At 34.7% G+C, this 6882-nt stretch overlaps 1 protein-coding gene across 1 annotated transcript in view; it reads right to left on the bottom strand.

The window, feature by feature from the left end:
• The window catches only part of LOC105531983 (histone-lysine N-methyltransferase PRDM9-like), a 49332-nt gene that overhangs the window by 14703 nt on the left and 27747 nt on the right, over window positions 1-6882 (bottom strand). The gene's annotated exons all lie outside the window — the stretch shown is intronic.

The raw sequence follows: 6882 nt of genomic DNA, 5'->3' as shown, positions 1-6882 counted from the left end.
CCCATCCCCTTGTTTCCTGTAAGTTAATCTATAATCTATAGAAACAATGTTTATCATGGGCTTGCTGTCAGTAAATATGTGGGTAAATCTCTGTTCGAGGCTCTCAGCTCTGAAGGCTGTGAGACCCCTGGTTTCCCATTCCACACCTCTATATTGCTGCGTGTGTGTCTTTAATTCCTCTAGCGCTGCTGGGTTAGGGTCTCCCTGACCGAGCTGGTCTTGGCAAGACAGACTCTGGAAACATGGCTGAGAGAGAAGGTAAATGTAGTGGATTAAGGAGAGAACTGGTGTGGCTTGGTCCTACATTCTTGTGTCCAAAACGCTATACAAATTAGCTGGAAAATGACTTCCCTCCTCAAAAAGAAACAACTACATCAACAAAAACCACAAACAGGAACATCCTTGGGAGAGATTAGTCCTCCACACCTCAAATAAGGGGAAACTAAGATCCATTAAAAATGCATCTGCCAGTATATTAGTTTGTTGACATTAGATATATATTTTATTTTTGGGTTAATGATAATATACTTTACTAATTTAGCACCAATGAATGTTACCTAAAGACATAATGTAATAATTTAAACCAAAGAAATTGACATTATATCTCCACTAAAATTAACATCATAGACATATACTTGGCTGTTTTAACTATTTTCCTATATATGGATTCCATGCAGGACTCTATATGGTATTTCCACTATCTCTAACACATCTTGCTTTTATATATCTAGATATCATGCAAAGTATGCATCTTGCAAACGAACATTTTTTTGCCCATGACTGTATCGGAAACAAATGTACATAATGTATATTTCTTATGGTACACTGTTCCAGTAATGTTTCCCAATGACAAGTCTCCCTGTATCCAAGACCTCATGTAAAGTGCTGTGATGATGAACTGGGCTTTGCCTTTTGACTTGCCTTGAATAATGGGACACAGGCAAATGTGATGCAAATATAGATTAAAAAAGTATTTGGCTAATGGTGCTTGCCTTCTTGGACACAGTCATATTGTGAAGAATCCTGGGGCTACCTGTTGGAGACACAGTGCCTAGCAGAGAGCCAGCACAAACCACAAGACATGTGAGTAAAGGCATCTTAAGCCAACCAGCCAGGTGACTCAGCCAGGCACCAGGTGACTCAACTGTCACTCATGATCCAAGCAACACTAACATAGAATATGAACTGCCCAAATGAACCCACCACAAAATACAGATCCACAGAAGCTTGAACAAAGAAAATGGTGGTTGTTTTTTAAGCCACTAAGCTCTGATTACTTTCTTGTAAAGAAAATGCTAACTGATACATCTGAGCCATCAAAACTTGATATATATCTAAGAAAATTATGTGGGGAAGAAAGTCTTAATGTGTATGTTAAATACAATCAACAGCACTTTGGAAGCACACATAGAAATTTTGAAAATCACAATGAATGTCAAATGGATGGAATTCAGTGAGGTAGATGGCTGGTGCTAATAGAGACCATGTGAATCATACAAAGCAACTGTTTGCACATCAGAAAGTCATCTATGTTTTAAAGTTTTTACATCATAAAAAAGTTTGTTTACTTAAAAAAATACAAACATAAAAAGAATCTGTCACAAGGGAGCATTGTACTTCATTTTATTAAATTTTTAGTAATAGGTTTGGAGCAGCAGTATGACACAGTCTAATTTTCCCATATTAATGTCAAATAAGCTCCCATTATTTTCATGCAGAATTTATGATTTTAAAGAACATATTACTGACATTAAGTGGGAAACACTTGTGTTTCCTCAAAGGAAACTCTTTGAAGTCACATAATCCATAGAAAGTGTTGGGGATAAAAAAGGATAGAGATGTTTAAGGCAAAATATTTTAAAGCAATGTTTGTTCTATGTTGACTTCAGTGTTGCAAAAATAATCTCAAAAGTAAACACTTGTTTTGACTTGTGGCAAAATGAGTAACACTAGCCAAAAGGTCGGGATGCCTAACATCTACAGATCTATCTATCTGATGGAGACGTGCAGTTCTGGTTCTTTCTTAATCCAAGTCTGACAACGGGGAACATTGTGGGAACTGTGGGGAAATTCGAATGTGGGTCAATGAGTCGATGGTATTAAGTAATCTCATTTAAAAAATCTGATGTAGGTACTGCTGTTATAACCCACGACTGTTTTTTGTTAGATGCATTCTAAAGTAGGTAAAAAGTCTTAATTTTACTTCAAGTTTGTTAACAAATTAGTAAGAAATTAAAATGCTAAGCCTCTTCCATTAAAGGATGTTCTCACTCAAGTTACTTGTTAGCCTTCAATGGGTTATATTACACAGTTGGGAAAATGCTCTATCGTATATACATAATACAATAGCAGGGTCATAGGGTAGGTACACTTCATAATCCTTGTGCCAATGTACTCTTCCAGAGTCTGATAATCATTTACCAAGAATCTCCCAAGTTCCATCCAAGTTCCAACCAACCAAACACCCATCCATCCATCCATCCATCCATCCATCCATCCATCCATCCATCCGTCCATCCATCCAATCCTTATTTTATTTTATTTGTTTTTTATTATTTTGTAAGATGGACTCGAACTTTGCCTTTCTGTCCTGGCTTTTGCCACCTACTAGGCATGGAGTTCTGTGTAGGCTTCCTCAGAGCTCCAGCTACCATCAAAATTCCTCTTCAAGCAGGTAGATGTGGGCTTATGTAATGAAGGTTGCTATGGGGTTGAGGGATGGAAAGAGGTTGGGATGAAATGGAGGTGAAGTTCTGGGGGTGGAGGCATGGAGGGATGAGAGGCTTGCCACTTGCAAAACCTATCCCTGATTTTCTCTTTTCCTAAGATACGTCCTGCTTTGTTTAAATTTCTGTATCTTCTCTGATCTTATAATTGCCTTAGTGACTATTGTGCAGATCTATGGAACTCAGTCTTGATCCTCCTAGAACCCTGTTGCCTCAGGTTTTGGAATTTCTGTGTTCGTTTCTCAGACTCCTGGATCCCAGGCCTCTCTCTTAAACACCTATTGGTATGATATCTGGGGATCCTTTAAATACAGGATGATTGGCAGGGGTTTGGTGAGGGGAACCCGTGCCTGATAGTCTACCATCCAGGATATGGATGGTCATCTTTCTCTTTGTGGGCCTCAGTCTTCCATCCATAAAAATGGAAACAGTAATACACATTTGGTTGTACAGACCTCACCCCAAGCCCAACTGTAATAATATAAAGGCCAACAATACAATCCCCCTCTTACCCCTATGAAGGGAAACTCCTCAGAGTCAAGGAGGGGAGACTAGGCATAATACCTAGGTGTTGCCAACAGTAGCCATGTACTGTAGTTTCTAGTGTTCAAGTTTATATCTCTTTTCTTAAAGATATTCCTAAGTATTTTGTTTTTGGTTCTATTATAACTAGAATTTTTTCCTTAATTTCATTTTGATTGTTCATTTCTTGTGTACAGAAATACAATGGATTTTTGTACATCATCTTGTATCCCATTATATACCTGAACTCATTTATTAGTTATAATAGTTTTTAGTGAATTCCTTACAGTTTTTTAAATACAGGATCATGTCCCCTGTGAATAAAGCTAGTTGAACTTCCTCCTCTCCAATCTAGACACCTTTTATTTATTTCTGTTGCCAAATTGCCCTAGTTAGGACCGTCAGTACAGCGATGAATAGATGTGGTGAGATTGGATACATTTGTCTTGTTCCTGATCTTAGAACATAAGTATACTGGCCTTCACCATTAAGCATGATCTTAGTTGTGAATTTTTCACATGCCCTTTTTCAGTTTGAGGATGTTCTCCTACATTTCTACTTTGTTGAATACTTTCATCATGAAATGCTCTTGGATTTTGTCAGATTTACTCTCTGCATCTATTGAGATAGTCATGCAGTGTTGTCTACTATTATATTGATATGGTGTATTGTTATTAAATGATTTTTGGTTTTTAACCAATCTTATATTCTTGGGATTAATCCAACTTGGTCATGTGGTATAATTATTTCTATATGTTGCTGGATTCTGTTTGCCTGTATTTTTGAATAATTCTGCATCTATATTCACAAGATGCATTGTTCTGAATTTTTCTTTTCTTGTGATATCTTTGTAAGGTTTTGGCACCAAGGTAATACTGCCTCATAGAATAAGTTGGGAAGTATCTCTATTGCTTCTATTTTTTGGAGAGTTTGGGAAGGTCTGATATTAAATGTTCTCCAAATGTTTGGTAGAATTCACCAGTCATGTTTCTAGACACGAACTTTTCTAGGTATGTAGGTTTTTTTAGTATAATCTCTTCACTTACAGTAGTTCCAGTCAGGTAATTTACCTTTTTCTTTAGTCCATTTTGGCAGTTTATGTATTTCTAGCAATTTTTCCATTTCATCTAAATAAACTAATGTATGTGTATACCATTGTTCATATTATTATTCTCTAAATATCCTTTTACTTCCTAAAACTTGGTAGTAATGTCCCCCTTTCAACATTGTTTATTTTAGTTATTTGAGTCTTCTCTATTTGTTTCTTGGTCTAGCTAAAGATTTTTCTATTTCGTTGATCTTTTATGATGTGTTTTTTATTTCATTGTTATTCTCTAGTGTTTTTGTATTTCCTATTTCATTGATTTCTACTGTAGTCTTTATTATTTTCTTCTTTATGCCTACTTTAGATTATGTTTGCTTTTTTAAAAAATTGTCTTAACATGAGAAGCCTAGGTTATTGGCTTGAGATCATTTTTCTTTCTTAATATATTTACAGCTATAAATTTTCCTCTAAGCACTTTTTTAGTTGCCTTCCAAAAATTGTGTATATTGCATCTTCATTTTCCATCATCTTGGTGTATTTTCTAAGATTTCTTTTGATTTTTTCTTTGACTCTTCCATAATTTTGGAGAGTGTTGCTTAATTCCACATATTTGAATTACCCAAATTTCTTTTAAGTTATTAATTTCCAGGTCTACTCCATTATGAATGATCTACATACTGTATATTATCCTGTCCTTTACATACATGTATTGTGGTTTGTATAATGGCTTAGCATGGAGCTATCCTGGAGAATGTTCATGCACAGTTGAGAAGTACTATATACTCTGCAGTTGTTGGGTGGAATGTTCTGTCCACGTTTTTCAAGTATAGCGGAACCAAAATGTTGCTTGTGTCTCCTGTTTCCTTGTTGCTTTTTTGTATAGTTGTTCTATCCATTATTGGATTTGGAGAAATAAGGTCTTTAAACATTATTTTTGAATTTTTTATTTCTACCTTTCTTTCTGTTAGTTTTTACTTCAGTCGTTTTGGTGATATTTTATTAGGTGCACACATAGTCATACTGGTCCTTTCTTACTGATGAATCTATACTTTTGTTGTTGTAATATGGCCCTAATTATATCTACTAACTTTTTTTTTGTTTAAAAAACTTTTTCATCTGATATTAGTATAGCTACTTTAGTATAGCTTTCTTGGGCTTTCTGTTGGCATGATATATCTATTTATATCCTTTACTTTCAATCTACTTGTGTTTTTGAATTTAAAGGGTGACTTCTTTAAACAGTATACAGTTGGATCTTGTTTTTTATTCAATCTCACCACCTCTACCTTTTGATTTTATTGTTTAATTAATTCACATTTAATATTATTATTGATACAGTTGAATTTATATTGCCATTTTACTTTTGGTTTTCTATTTTTTATAGCATTTTTATTTCTCTATTTCTTTTTACTGTTTTCTTTTGTAAGAAGTGTTTTCTAATGTAGTGTTTACATTTCTTTATTGATGTTTTTGCACACTGCATGTAACATATCACCCTAGTGAGTAGACTTGGGCTTACTATGTACATTTTAAATTATTAGAGTCAGCTACAGATTCATGTAACTTAATTCCAGTTAGATATAGTAATATTACCCCCATGTAGCTCTACACCCTTTCATGTATAGCTGTATGTCTTAGATGTAGTTCTCTACCTTTCTCTATACACCTTTTTTGGGTATTACATTTATAAGCATTACAATTTCAACGGTACTTGATATAATTATCACATATGATTTTATATATTTTGAAGAAGTTGAAAGAAAGGAGAAGTAGTATTTATTTAGATATTTTGTTATATTAAACTTCTTCGTTATCATTTATGGTTCTTTTCATTTGGTTTATAAAGTTGAGTTAATATTTGGAGCCATTTTCTCAACCCAATACAGCTTTGCTCCCATGACCTCCTTCATACTCTTGTTGGTGAACACATTACATTTATATATGGTACAGGAAGAACAATGCATTGTATAAGTACGGTTGTATACAACAGCTTTCTACCTCGGTTAAGAGAAGAAAATAGAAGAATGTGCATTTATATTGCTTTTTGTAGTTGCATATTTACCTTTTTTGGTGCCCTATGTTTTTTGTGTGTGATTTTGATTTACTGTCTGGGATCACTTGCTTCCAGCCTGATGAATTTCTCTTTCGATTTCTTATGAGGCAGGCATAACAGCAACATATCCTTTCAGTTTTGTTAATCTGGGTATATTTTTATTATACCTTCATTTTTGAAACAGCTGTGCTATGTTATAGCAATCTTGGTTGAGAATTTTTAAAATTTGGACATTGCGCATGTTATCCCACTTCTTCCTGGCCTATATTGTTTTTGATGAGGAATCAGCAGTTAATCTTGCTGGGGTTCCCATTGAAGAGTTTAAGAGAATCCTTTTTAAGTTCAAAGCTTTCACTTTCTGCTGTCTCTTCCTGCTTTCAGAACTTTTTCCTTGGGATTAACTTTCAGCATTTTCACTATAATGTGTCTGTAGATCTCTTTGTATTTATTCTATTTGAACTGCACTGAGTTCCTGGATGAGAGTAAAATGTCATTCATTGTATGCCCTTGGGACCATTATCAGTGACTTTAAATGG

Source organism: Mandrillus leucophaeus, unplaced genomic scaffold (assembly GCF_000951045.1).
Source record: "Mandrillus leucophaeus isolate KB7577 unplaced genomic scaffold, Mleu.le_1.0 Scaffold926, whole genome shotgun sequence".
Lineage (NCBI taxonomy): Eukaryota > Metazoa > Chordata > Mammalia > Primates > Cercopithecidae > Mandrillus > Mandrillus leucophaeus.
The sequence above is the reverse complement of the archived record's forward strand: the minus strand, read 5'-3'. Positions and strand labels throughout refer to the sequence as shown.